Source organism: Amblyomma mixtum, chromosome 8, assembly GCF_055824585.1.
Source record: "Amblyomma mixtum isolate Tamu chromosome 8, ASM5582458v1, whole genome shotgun sequence".
Lineage (NCBI taxonomy): Eukaryota > Metazoa > Arthropoda > Arachnida > Ixodida > Ixodidae > Amblyomma > Amblyomma mixtum.
Genome location: NC_143019.1, coordinates 32673465 through 32686553, shown reverse-complemented (window position 1 = coordinate 32686553; position 13089 = coordinate 32673465). Strand labels below are relative to the sequence as shown.

Genomic DNA, 13089 nt, shown 5'->3' with positions numbered 1-13089 from the left:
TCTTAAACGCTGACCTCCGTGCCTGTCGATTCGTGCGTCCAAGGAACCAGGCAGGGGAAATTAGTGGAAGCTTGTACTGGATCCGACACTCTTTGTAGAACGAGCGAGTATAAAGCAATTATCCCTCCTGGCCGTTTTCTGCCCGCAACATGTCGCATTCATTTCAAGACGCTGCCTACCATTTTGCTCTTCGCTCTTTGTGCAGTATTTGTGGAGCTGTGCTTCTAGCAGCATATCTCCTGCTGCTCGTCTCGCCGGCGGATGGCAGGAAACACGTAAGTTAACAATTTATTTCTCTCCCTCTCTCTCTCTCTTGTCGCTATCGTATTTTTTCGGCATTCTTCACGTCTCGATCGAAGCGAAACGCAAGAGGCGCCCGTACGCTTTGCTATTGCAATGCATCTTAAAGATCCCCCGCTGCCTGGAATTAATCTACAGCCCTCCACTCCGGCGAATTTTACCCTGCAATGCGATAGCATTGGAGTCGTCGCACCAAAACCTCGCTGATGTACGGCGTCATGAAAGTCATGGACTAGTCGAGAGAGAGCACGTGATCTAGTGACGTCATCACAAACCTGCCCACCGTGGTCGGTGGCGACTCGGCCACACTGTTGTGAGCTACCTGCCCATCGTTGCAGGTGGCAATTAAATTAATGATTGTTGAGAGATGTCACGTGTGTTTGTGAAGTCATCGAAGCCTACCCACCGGGTTGCGAGCCGCCTAGACAGAGAATCGAAATCAAAAAAATTCGCTGTGGCTTAGCTTGGTTAAGCCCGGTAATTGCGAAACCAATATCCGTACCTACGCCATGGTACAGCTGGTAGTGTAGCTGGTGGTGGTGCTTGCGGTTAGACTTGCGGTGATGCATCGGTTATGCAATCCAATCCAAACCAATCCAATCCATTCAATTCAAATCCAATTCAGTCCACTACAATCCAATGTAATCTAATCTAATGTAATCTAATCCAATCCAATCCAATCCAATCCAGTCCAGTCCAGTCCAATCCAATCTAATCTAATCCAATCTAATGCAATCAAGGTCAAATGAAGGTCAATGGTGGTCACCGCCGTGGCATGGCAAAGGCGTGAAAGTGCAAGTAGTATTGCTTTCGCAATAAAAATTATGGGGGCACTTTGCAATTCTTATGACATGTAAATACGAGTGCATTACTTGTCCCTGAGTGTGACGCTTACTTTAGTGTTGCCGCGAAATGTTGCGACGTGCTGCTGCGTTCTGTTTCCGAGTGAAATCTTGCTGCTTATGAGGTTGCGACAACGCAAGACGACAAACCGGGAGCCGTTCACTGGTCAAACGAGAGGCCGTAGCAACATCGGGCATTACCCCTTTACCTTAACAGAAGTGGGCGCTGGATGCGCCGGACCTCCACGCACGACGACCTCGGGGAGGAATTATAGCAAGAAACGCCCACAACAACCCGAACACCGCCATTTCAGACAGTCATGTGCATGCTAGTTGTTACGACTGAATGAAGGATGAAATGGAAAGTGCACGGGCCTTCACACTGGCTCAGCTGAACCACAACTGCTGCCTCGTGCGGACAGAGGAGAATTGAAAGATGTGAGAGGAAAGATTGAAAGAAAAGACGCGCGCGTCGCAACCACCGCGTCCGCTGAAACGACGATGCCGGCAGCCTTACATAACCCTGTGCCCTACTCGATAATGCTCACTATATGCTAATTCGCCTATATACACCCCACACTGGCTCTCCTCAACATGGCGCCAGATTTCCCGACTAAATTCGTACCAAAATTATGAAGAATCGTTTCCCGCACAGAGTTCAGGGCGGTGCCTTATGATTTCTCGTTGCATACAGCTCAGTACATGTGCTAGCATTGTTGGAGTCTAGCTTGCGACAGGGATTCGCGCTGACTACCTATACTTCAACTGTACGCCTTCCCTGACTACCTCATTCCTTAAGGCGTCGTTCTGTCGTCCAGCGAAATGCGAGACAGCTACTGCGCATTTCCTTTCCTCAAAACCTAATTTTCATATCAAAATTGTGACGGAACCGTTCGTCGTGCACAGTTGCGCATGGGGTCATAAGATTTCTGGCGCCCCGCCGCGGTGGCACAGTGGTTAAGGCGGTCGGCTGCTGGCCCGTAAGACGTGGGTTCGGTCCCGGCCGCGGCGGCTGAATTTCGATGGAGGCGAAATTCTTGAGGCCCGTGTACTGTGCGATGTCAGTTCACGTTAAAGAACCCCAGGTGGTCGAAATTTCCGGAGCCCATCATTACGGCGTCCCTCATAGCCTGAGTTGCTTTGAGACGTTAAACCCCAATAAACCAAACCAAACCAGGCTGCATATAGCATACGTCTCTTACTTTTGAGGCTAGTTCGCGACAGGTGTTCAAATAGTGTGTCCCAGTGTTTCATCGGACCTATGTGGACTCAGCGTTCGTAGAATCAGCGTTCGGATGCGCGTCTTCGTTTCATTTCTCAGATTTCTCAGTGTGCAAAACGCGTCGATGTCAAACTACCGATGACACACGTGTTTTCGCCTTCACAGTACGTAACCTGTCTTAACTGCCCTCTGATTTTTTTTTTTTTTACACTGATAGTCGTACGAAGAATTCTGCGAGATAAGCGGTGGCGTCCTTGAGACGCTCGTGTGTCGCAACTTGCCTCCAAATCAAGGAGAATGTTGCCCCGGGGGATCTGAGTAATGAGGTGTCTGTCGAGATTAGGCGTTCTGGAGGGTTTGAGGGGTCTTTCAGATTTTGCTGTCACTTAAAGGCACTGATAATGGCGATAAGTTTTGGAGCGAAAGCTTCACTACGCCATATAAAGCCAAGGTCGCGGACCGCAGTACTATGACCTTCAAGTGAACATCTTAGTCACGCTTTAAACTACGAAACAGATGAAGAGCGGCGCCTTCGAAAGCAACGCAAAGGCGCATAACTTGGCCCCCTGGAACAGTGGATACCTTAGTCGCACTTTAATCTACGAAATCGATGAAGCGGGAGCTTCAAAAGCAAAGGCGCATACCTTCCCCTTTGGAACAGTGGACGCTTCAGTCGTGCTTTAAGCTACGTGGCGGTAGTGAAGTGAGAGCTCACAGGTGTGCGCTGCATGCGCTGCCATTGACAACATTATGGCATAAACGCGGTACTGAATTCATAGGCCGTCGGCGTTCATAGCGTTCACTGGCGCTGGCGCTGACGTTTTCTACTCTGAAGATATTAACCAAAGGAAGTGCGCATAACTGGCTCCCTGGGCCAGTGGACGCCTGAATCGTGCTTTGAGGTACGTTCAGTTTAGTTTATGGGGGTTTAACGCCCCGAAGCGACTCAGGTTATGAGGGACGCCGTAGAGAAGGGTTTCGGAAATTTCGACCGCCTGGGGTTCTTTATCGCGCACAGACATTGCACAGTACACGGGCCTCTAGAATTTTGCCTGCATCGAAATTCGACCGTCGCGGCCGGGATCGAACCCGTCTCTTTCGGGCCAGCAGCCTAGCGCCATAACCACTGAGCCACCGCGGCGGCTTTGAGGTATACATACGTGGGGTGGTGAGAGAATGTGGGCTTCATGCGTTATCGCTGACAACGTTGTGGCAGACACGCTGCACTGCAGCAATAGGACGCAACGTTCATTGAGTGCGCAGACTTGCGATCAACCATTAACTGCCACCTACCAGGGTGGCAGAGCGGGCGCGCTGCCTATCCTGGGTCCAGAACGCACTTAACGTCACAGACGTCAAGCCGCGTATAGTCAGTAGCCCGATATGCCATATCTTTCACTCTCTAACCAGGTTCAGCAGTAGTTGAACCGCAGCTAATTTTTGAAGCGACAGCTTCCCTACGGGACCTCAGGTTTTAATCCAGGACCGCGCAAATTTGATATTCAAATGACCTTGACCTTCGAAAGCAAAGTAAAGGCGCATAACTGGCTTCCTAGTACAGTGGACACCTTAATCGCGCTTTAAGCTACGAAACCAATGGAGCGTATGCTTGGAAAGCAAAGGCGCATAACCGCCATAGAGTTTCTTACTACTACCTAGAGGGAAAGCTGGCGGCGCTGCACTTCTGCCGACATGGACGCTCAAAGCATCATGGGGCGGTGAGCTACTTGTTGCGGCACAGTCGTAGTTTTTCGGGAACACAGAGTGGCAGTACTAAGGCGTTTCATTCCGAAAACGTAGTTCGTGTGTGCGCAGACGACTTTCGCGCGAACGCAGTGTGCAAAAGCCATAGTAGTGAAGACGCGACGACACACGACGCCAATAAAAGGTTTTACTCTTCCGAAATGCCATTAAAAAACCTCTTAAAGTATCTAAACAACAACATTTTTTTTTTGAAAACATATTTACTTTTAAAAGTGCGCCTGTTAATTACGAAATATTAGTTTTTTTAGTGTTCATCACTTGGCCAATAGGAAAGCTAGTCATGTCTTATTTTAGGCAAACTTTGCACTTAAATGCTTTTCTGCTCGTTTGTTGCAATCATTAGACAAGATATTGAATGTTAGGACGTTTGTAGCTATCAAACAGCTTTATTTTTTTATTATTTTTTGGCCAAAAGTTACAGTTCCGCAACAAGTAGCTCACCGCCCCATGATGCTTTGAGCGCCCATGGTGGCTGAGGTGGTCACGTGGGGTCTCCATGCAAACTCCCATAGACGGCTTGCCAGCTTTCCCTCTAGGTAATAGTAAGAAACTCTATGATAACCGCCCTCTTCGAACAGTGGACACCTCAGTCGTGCTTTAAGCTACGTGGTGGTACTGACAGATGTGCGCTGCGTGCGTTTGCTTTGACAACGCTCTGGCAGAAACGCGGCACTGAACCCATAGGCCGTCAGCGTTCATTGTGTTATTGGCGTTGGCGTTGAAGCCGCTTTACACTGCGATGATTTTAAGGAAAGGAAATGCGCATAACTGGCTCCCTGGGTCAGTGGACGCCTGAATCGTGCTTATAGGTACGAGGGGTGATGAGAGAGAGATGTGGTGGGCTGCAGGCATTGACAAGGTTGTGCCAGAAACGCGGCGCTGAAGCCATAGGCCGTCGGCGTTCATTTGGTGAGCAAACTCTCGCATCAACCCTTGCAGCCTATCCAGAGTCCGGAACGCACTCGTTACAGACGCCAAGTCGCGTATATACTTCGTCTCACAAGATGTTTGCAGCACTACGGAAGGTAGAGCTCTCTCGTCCAATCAGGGCTGCAGAAACGCAGAAAATAGTCCCTCGAATATTTGAGGAGTGTATGACTATTAATCAAAACAATAAGCATTGCAACTAAAAACATGATTTGGACAGCTATATTTAAATGGTAGGGAGTGTCTCGCTTCGGCGAGCGCGGCTTCGGCCGCTTCTTTTTGAGCAGCGTCCGCTCCGGCGGACGCAGTTGTTGCTGCGACGCGCGTCTTTTCTTTCCTTTTTCTCTTTCCTGTGATCTTTAACTCTCCTCTATCTGCACGTGGCAGCGGTGGTGGCTTGACTAGAGCCAGTCGCAGGCCCGTGCAATTTCCTCTTCATCCTTCTCTCAGTCACAACAACAACAACTTTCAATCACTGGTGAAATTACCAGACAAAGCCCGTACGGACACAGCTCTGCGGAGGCCTGCTGCGAGGTAGTGATGCGTCGCCACTTTCCAACATGGCGTCGGTCGAGTCTGTTGTGTCTCCTGTCTGCTCTACACCGACAGTGCGCTGTTTCCCCAAGCAGGCGAAGCAGGTGGCTTTAAATGTTCTTGAAGCGCTTCGCGTTGAGTGCGGGGGCAGTTGGAGTACAAATGCGCTCATCAAGAGGACGGCAAAACTCACGCAGGTGAGCGAGCGAACGCTTTACAAGTGGACAACAACGTTGACAACGTTTATAGAAACGTTGGTGCACAACGGAGACGTTGAACGCGGGCCGAGTGTTGTCACCGAAGAAGCGTTCTGGCGGAAGAGGCCGCGAGCGGACGAAGAAGCTTGACGATTTTGACCTGAGCGTGTTGCGAAGGGTGGTACACACCTTTTTCCAGAGAGGGGAAATTCCAACTATCGCGAAGGTTGTTGCGCATTTCGAAGAGGACGAAACGCTACCGACCGTGTCCGCAGCGACAATGCAGAGGATGTTGAAGAAACTCGGCTTCCGATACAAGAAGCGCTCTCGGAATGAGATGTTAATCGAAGCGACGCACATTGTGCAGTGTCGCCGCCGGTACCTGCGCCAGATAGCGGAGCTGCGACGCCAGGGTAGGCATATTTTATTTGAGTTATGAGGACGATGAGATGATCGAGCCCGTTTAACGTGCGTTGCCTCTCGCGCAGCACATGGGCTTGTTTTGCATTTCGCCACCATCGACACTCGGCTGCCTCGGCACGCTGGAGTAAATAAATTTATATGCACATGACACGATTACTGAAATTTACTGCGACGCGACAACAGAGGAACTGATGAGAACAGGTTGCGACAAAAAAAAAAGTGGGGCTAGTCCCTTTGGAACGGGCGTCCGCCTGTCCAAAAACAAACCAAAAAAAGAATAAAAAGACATCACGCGCCACCTGCTAGAGGTAGAAAGAAGCCACCTGGACATCAGGTGGATCGAACCACAGGCGCGTAGGAACACACTAATGTAGTGCGCGCCATCCTGATTGGACGAGAGAGCTGTACCTTTCGTAGTGCTGCAAACAGCTTGTGAGACGGAGTATAGTTGGCCGATACGCCATAGCTTTCGCTCTGTAACCAGGGTCAGTAAAAAATTCATGGTGCACTTTGGTCTCTAAAGTGCTGCAAGGCGAAAGCGTTTCCTGGCCACTGTTTGTTTTATTTACTTTTTTTTATTTTTCATATTTCTTATTTTGTTTTTGCTCCTTTTCTTAATTTTATTATTTTTTATTTTTATTTTCACATCTTTTTATTTTGCTTTTATTTTTGTTTGTTTCCTTATTTTTATTTCCCTTTTCTTGACTTTACTCCTTTTATTTTATTTATGAAGCCCATGCATTCACTTGACGCGCCTTTATTCAAGCTGGAACCTTGAGCCTTTTGAGCAGTGACGCCGAAAGGCGGACGAATCTGCCGACGCGTCTATCGACACGGCTGCCGACGCGTCTGTCGTCACTCCTGCAGACGCGTCTGTCGACACGGCTGCCGACGCGTCTGTCGACGCGTCTGCCGACACGGCTGCCGACGCGTCTGTCGACATTCCTGCCGACGCGTCTGTCGACACGGCTGCCGACGCGTCTGCTAACGACAGTATGAGGCATTAAAGGATTTCGCCTTAATAGTCGAACCGCACCATTCTTTAGTCTTTTCTCTCCTCCGAGCTCTCAGTAAACTGCGTTAATATTTGACATGAGCACGCTGCTCTGAGAATTGCTAGCTTGCGTCTTTGGCAGCTTTCTTGAAGATCCTTGTTTAGCTTTTCTGCTAGTAAGCTTTGCTGTCGTCGACCAATGCGGAGATAAACCTGAGCCCAGCTCTGAGCTGCTTATACCACCCATAACACGCCGCGGTGGCTCAGTGGTTAAGGCGCTCGTCTACCGAGCCGGAGAACCCGGGTTCGAACCCGACCACGGCGGCCGCGTTTCGATAGAGGCGAAACGCAAAAGGCGCCCCTGTGCTATGCGATGTCAGTGCACGTTAAAGATCCCCAGGGTGACGAAATTATTCAGGAGACCTCCACTACGGCACCTCTTGCCAACACCTCCCTCCCTTCCCTTAAGGCGCGGTTCAGGCGTCCACCGAGATATGCGAGACAAATACTGCGCCATTTCCTTTTCTCAAAAACCAATTTAATTTACACCACCCAACCTAGCCAATCCATTTTCATTAATTCATTCATTTTCTCCTGCCACATTACGCTAGGTCTCTAGAATTTCGCCTCCATCGAAATTCTAGAGGCCCGTGTTACGTGTGTGGTCAGTGCACGTTAAAGAACCCCAGTTGGTCGAAATTTCCGGAGCCCTTCACTACGGCGTTCCTCATAGCCTGAGTCGCTTTGGGACGTTAAACACCCATGAAAAAAATTATCGCCGATTACGTTACTTCCAAAAGCGATTTTGACATTTTTCGAAGCGCTAAAACAACAAGGACTCAGAGGGAACAGACAGGGACGAGCGCTCGTCCCTGTCTGTTCCCTCTGCGTCCTTGTTGTTTTAGCGCTTCGAAAAATGTCAAAACTGCACCAACTAGCCCGATCCGCTACCCTTCCTAATGCGAAAGTTCGGCACAGCTCGTCAGCTGCTCGTTTTTCTATAGACTGAGGCAATGAATTGGAGCAAGACATGTATGTACAATTACAGACAACTTATTTTTCACGCATATTCCTTCTTCAAGAAACACTCCACTAACAGTTATTGACTGTCATCAAGCAAGCTTTGTGGTCAGAGAAATAGACAGATATACATATATGCTCGACTTGCTGCACCAGTGCCTGGTTCTCAAATACAAGGTCTGTGCAAGTATTTCGCGAGGTTGTCAGCCATGGGAGGCGTTACGAGCGAGAGGAACTGGATGTTGTCCCGCATAAACGGTAAGAAATTCCTGTTTGTGTTCATATCTACATTAAATTCCCCACCCACCCTGCCACCATGGCAGATGGCAGTTAATGGTTGATCGCGAGAGTTCGCTCACCGTTGTCAGCGGTAACGCATGCAGCCCACATCTCTCTCTCATCACCCCACGTACTTCCTATAAGCGCGATTCAGGCGTCCACTGACCCAGGGAGCCAGTTATGCGCACTGCGCTTCAGCGCCTATGGCTTCTGGTTTGGTTTGGTTTGGTTTATGGGATTTAACGTCCCAAAGCGACTAAGGCTATGAGAGACGCCGTAGTGGAGGGCTCCGGATATTTCGACCACCTGTGGTTCTTCAACGTGCACTGACATCGCACAGTACACGGGCCTCTAGAATTTCTCCTCCAAAGAAATTGCAGCCTCCGCGGCCGGGATCGAACCCGCGTCTTTTGGGTCAGCAGCCGAGCACCATAGCCACTAAGCCACCGCGGCGGCTTCTACCAATAAGCGCGATTCAGGCGTCCACTGACCCAGGGAGCCCGCACAATGGCTTCAGCGACGCGTTTCTGGCACAACGTTGTCAATGCCAACACATGCAGCGCACATATATCACTACAGCAACCCGCCGCGGTGGCTCAGTGGTTAAGGCGCTCGTCTACTGAGCCGGAGTACACGGGTTCGTACCCGACAAGCGGCCGCGTTTCGATGGAGGCGGAACGCAAAAGGCGCCCGTGTGCTAAGCGATGTCAGAGCACGTTAAGATCCCCGGTGGTCAAAATTATTCCTGAGACCTCCACTACGGCGCCACTTTCTCTCTTCCACTCTCACCTTCCTCCCTTCCCTACGGCGTGGTCCAGGTGTCCACCGAGATATGTGAGACAGATACTGCTTCATTTGCTTTCCTCAAAAACCAATTTGCCAATTTTACCTCCACATAGCTTGAACCACGATTGAGCTGTCCACTGTTCTCGAAGTAAGGCGTCCACTGCTAGTTACAGCGGACAACGGCGACGGCGATGTCGCGAAACGCAGAAACGGGCGCCAGAGCTGCGCTCTAAAAAAATCATCGACGAAAATCACCACACTCGACTTCAAGAGACTTCGAATTATTTACTAACTTAAATCTACGGGTTTCGTTCAAATAGACGCCCAACAGAGCCACAGTCAGTACGCCGGCGCTAGCACACATGCCGGTCAAACGCAGAGCAGACTTGGCAGGCAGAGGTTCCGGAGGCGGTAACACGGCGGCTGAATAGACGTCTGGCTGGAGGATGAAATTTCACAAAGAGTCGTTCTGCACGCGGAACAGTTTGCGGCAGCGGCGCAACAGCTTTACGGTTATCGTGGTCGACGAACGGCCTCGCTCACGTGCAGACGCCTCAGCGAAACGTGGCGCGTAAATTACCTCCGGGTACTGCGCCAACGCTGCAATTATAGCTTGTAGCAGGCTTGCCTCATTCTCTGCCGCCAATCGGACCCACGCCAGGCAGTCTTCCAGAGATGTGAAGCCGTACTGCTCAACGCCCAGCGACGTACCGTAGCGCGGATAGTATGCGTCCTGTATCACGCGTTCGTGCACATCATCTTCGCCCATTAGCTACAGTATGCACTCCAGGATGGCGTCCGGAACCTGCGGAGCGCTGGCCTGTTCCAGTGGTGGACGCACTCCAGGACGCCGGGCGGGCTCGCGAGGCTTCAGAGCTTGGCCCAATGTCTGTAGTACATGGCGAACGCTCTGGTCCAGCTTTGCGCTGATCAGCATGTCTTCCCCAGTGCGCCGCACGAGAGAGGCTTCCAAGAAAGCTCAGGTAGTCTGGATAGTCAAAACTGAAGTACGGCATCGGACGGCCCTCCTTAGTACGGTGGTCTTTCACTAAGGTAGCATAACTGGTAGGGCCGTCACATCGCCTTCGTTCATGAGCTTCAGTATGTTCTCCAGCATGGCTTCCGTAAGCTGCGGAACGCTGGGCCGTTCCCGTGCTGGACGCGTTACAGGACGCAGGACGGTCTCGCGAGCATTCTGAGCTTGGACCATCGTCTGTACATGGCGAACGCTTTCGTTGAGCTTTGCGCTGATGAGCACGTCGTCCCCAGTGCGCTACACGAGAGAAGGTTCTAAGAAAGCTCAGGCAGTCTGGATAATCAAACCCAATGTAGAGCATCGGTCCGCCCTCCTGTGTAGCACGATAGTCTTTCACTAAGGTAGCATACCTGGTAGGGCCGCTGTTGACAATCAAGACGCGGATCACCCACTTGACGTCGCCAAGTTCTTTTGCACGGTCGTCCATGGCTTTAGTAGTCGCAGTGATTCACACACAAGCAACACGCAACACCAGGCAGTCTCTTGCGGGGCGCCCGACCGATCAGAAGGTTCACCAATGCAGTGTTTCAGCATGCCATTTAACTGACTGACTGAACCAACTTCACTGCTTTCCAGCGATATCAGTACGTTCGATGCACGCGGAACGCGGACGTCTACTCTACCGTGTCTGTTAATAGTCCTGGTATAATGCAAATGATGCCAAGCCAATGTCTCCCGAAGAATATAAAGATGCACACAGCGTCCCCTGGACATTCTATCCTACACGTCTTTTACTGGCCGGCCGCCGCACAACACTGGGTTTCGGTTTCGAAACTAGAGAAGTGGGGTGCGCGGCGTCCGATCATGCCATTGGGCTCTTTTGTCCGCGCTCTAAACAGCAAGCTTTGGCAGTTAGCAACAAAATAAGTATCTGCCTGCACAGTAAACAGATCTATTGTGTCTACTGCCACCCCTGCTGAAAGTTCTCTTGAGGCGAGTCTCATAATTCTACATATTTCTATATGAATTATATGGTGTCAGTATGGAGCAGATGGAGACAGTATAGAGGTTATGGAATACGGACTCTATATGAAGTCGTGCACACTATATAGAAGCTATATGAAAATCATATGAAAAGTTCATAGACCTAATAGAGACAACATATGGATGTCCATGTATTTTTCCATATCATATCAAATCCTTATTTCCATAGTTCCATACAAGCGACTCGTACGGGACGTTTCAGTAGAGATTGGCTACAAATCAGCGCCTAGGGACCATCAAAGAGGGAAATAATCCATGCGATTGATAAAGGCAAGCTTGGTGCATATGTGCAGGAAAAAAACTGAAAGAATGGATGGCAAGTAAACATTCGAGCGAAAGGCAGGAGCAAGAAAAGTCTCTCAAAAAGGGAAAAGACGCGCTAAACTGAGTCAAATGAGTCATAAATAGTCAGTGAGGCCAATGAGCCGTCATTCGAGATAAAAGAGTCCAGTTGAGTCGTGAGTCGTAAAAAATGATTTACCCGATGAATCTTGAGTGTGAATGAGCTCAAGTGAGTTCTGAGCTATATGAGTTTGAGACCATGAGTTTGAGTGAGCCGGGATCTCGTTAAGTGTGAGTTTAGAGTGAGCGGTCCGGTTGTGCACCAAGATGACAGAGAATTACGGCGCCATTTCCTTTCCTCAAAAAGCGTTGTGTTCAAAGGGCAAGGCATCGTGCTGAACGGGTGGTGGCCTTCCTTCCTTCCTTTACGGAGCGGTCCGGTTGTGCACCAAGATGACAGAGAATTACTGCGCCATTTCCTTTCCTCAAAAAGCGCCGCGTTCGAAGGGAGAGAGAGAGAGAGAGAGAAACAACTTTATTGCCATAGATTGGAGGGATTTAGGGCAGGTGGGCATGGTGTGGCCCCCAGGTGGGGGCGACTTCCTGGGCCCACGAAATGAGTGCCAGTTGGATGCTCTTGTCTGGCCTTTTGAGGAGTTGGTTCCATCCTTCTTCGGAGGGAGCAAGGCATCGCGCCGAACGGGTGGTGGCGTTCCGTGGACTGCCTGGCAGCGCTACAACACGCTGCCGCGTTCGACTCCTAAAGACGAAGCTTAAGCGTCATTAATTAGCAGTTAATTAGTATTTGGTCATTAATGAGTAATTGGTTACTAATTAATAGTTTGTCATTACTTCGTCATCAATTATGTGTGACGTAATCCAGTGGTGACGTCACCAGTGTCACATAGGCAAAGTGATGCGGAAAACGTTTTCGCCTCTACGCACTTTAGACAGTTTCGAACGCGCTGCATATACATTCTTGTCAGGCCTGCATCTCGTCGTGTCGGCGCACGCTTCTGCATCGTCCTGCATTTCATGCTTTCACCAACTCACTCAATTTTACTATTTTTTACTTTTTATGGCTAGGGTTCACGGCTGTCGCAGTACGCTCCCTCCGCAGTTTTTTTTTGTTGTTGTTGTTGTTGTTGTTGTTGTTCCTTCATGCGGGTTTGTAGGCATGTGGCAAAACAGAAGGCGCTGCAGAAAGCGTTGTGCAGACCAGACGACGCGACGCCAAGGCTACCCCCAACGTTCTCCCGTCAGTCAGAACGATGCACGAATGGAGTGCCTTTAGCGAAAGTAACCCCCATGACGTCAAGGGGGTTCAGAGTAGTGGGGCGGGGACGTTTTTGTTGAAGGAAAGAACGAGCGGGCTTTGATTTGAATTTTCGCAGCTTTTCGGGGCGCGCATGGCTCTAGTATTTTGCAGAGGTTATCTTCGATGCCTCATCTATGCAGAGGGCTTGTTTTTCAAAAATGTCCGGACCCTGGTCAGTGCG

General features: G+C 50.1%; 1 protein-coding gene across 1 annotated transcript in view; it reads right to left on the bottom strand.

Moving 5' to 3' along the window:
* LOC149331932 (uncharacterized) overlaps positions 1-11463 on the bottom strand; it is a 53720-nt gene extending 42257 nt beyond the window's left edge. Inside the window, exon 1 of the transcript XR_016285124.1 lies at positions 10675-11463. The gene's annotated coding sequence lies outside the window, so the exon portion shown is untranslated. The remainder of the gene's footprint in view (positions 1-10674) is intronic.
* Positions 11464-13089: the final 1626 nt, after the last annotated feature.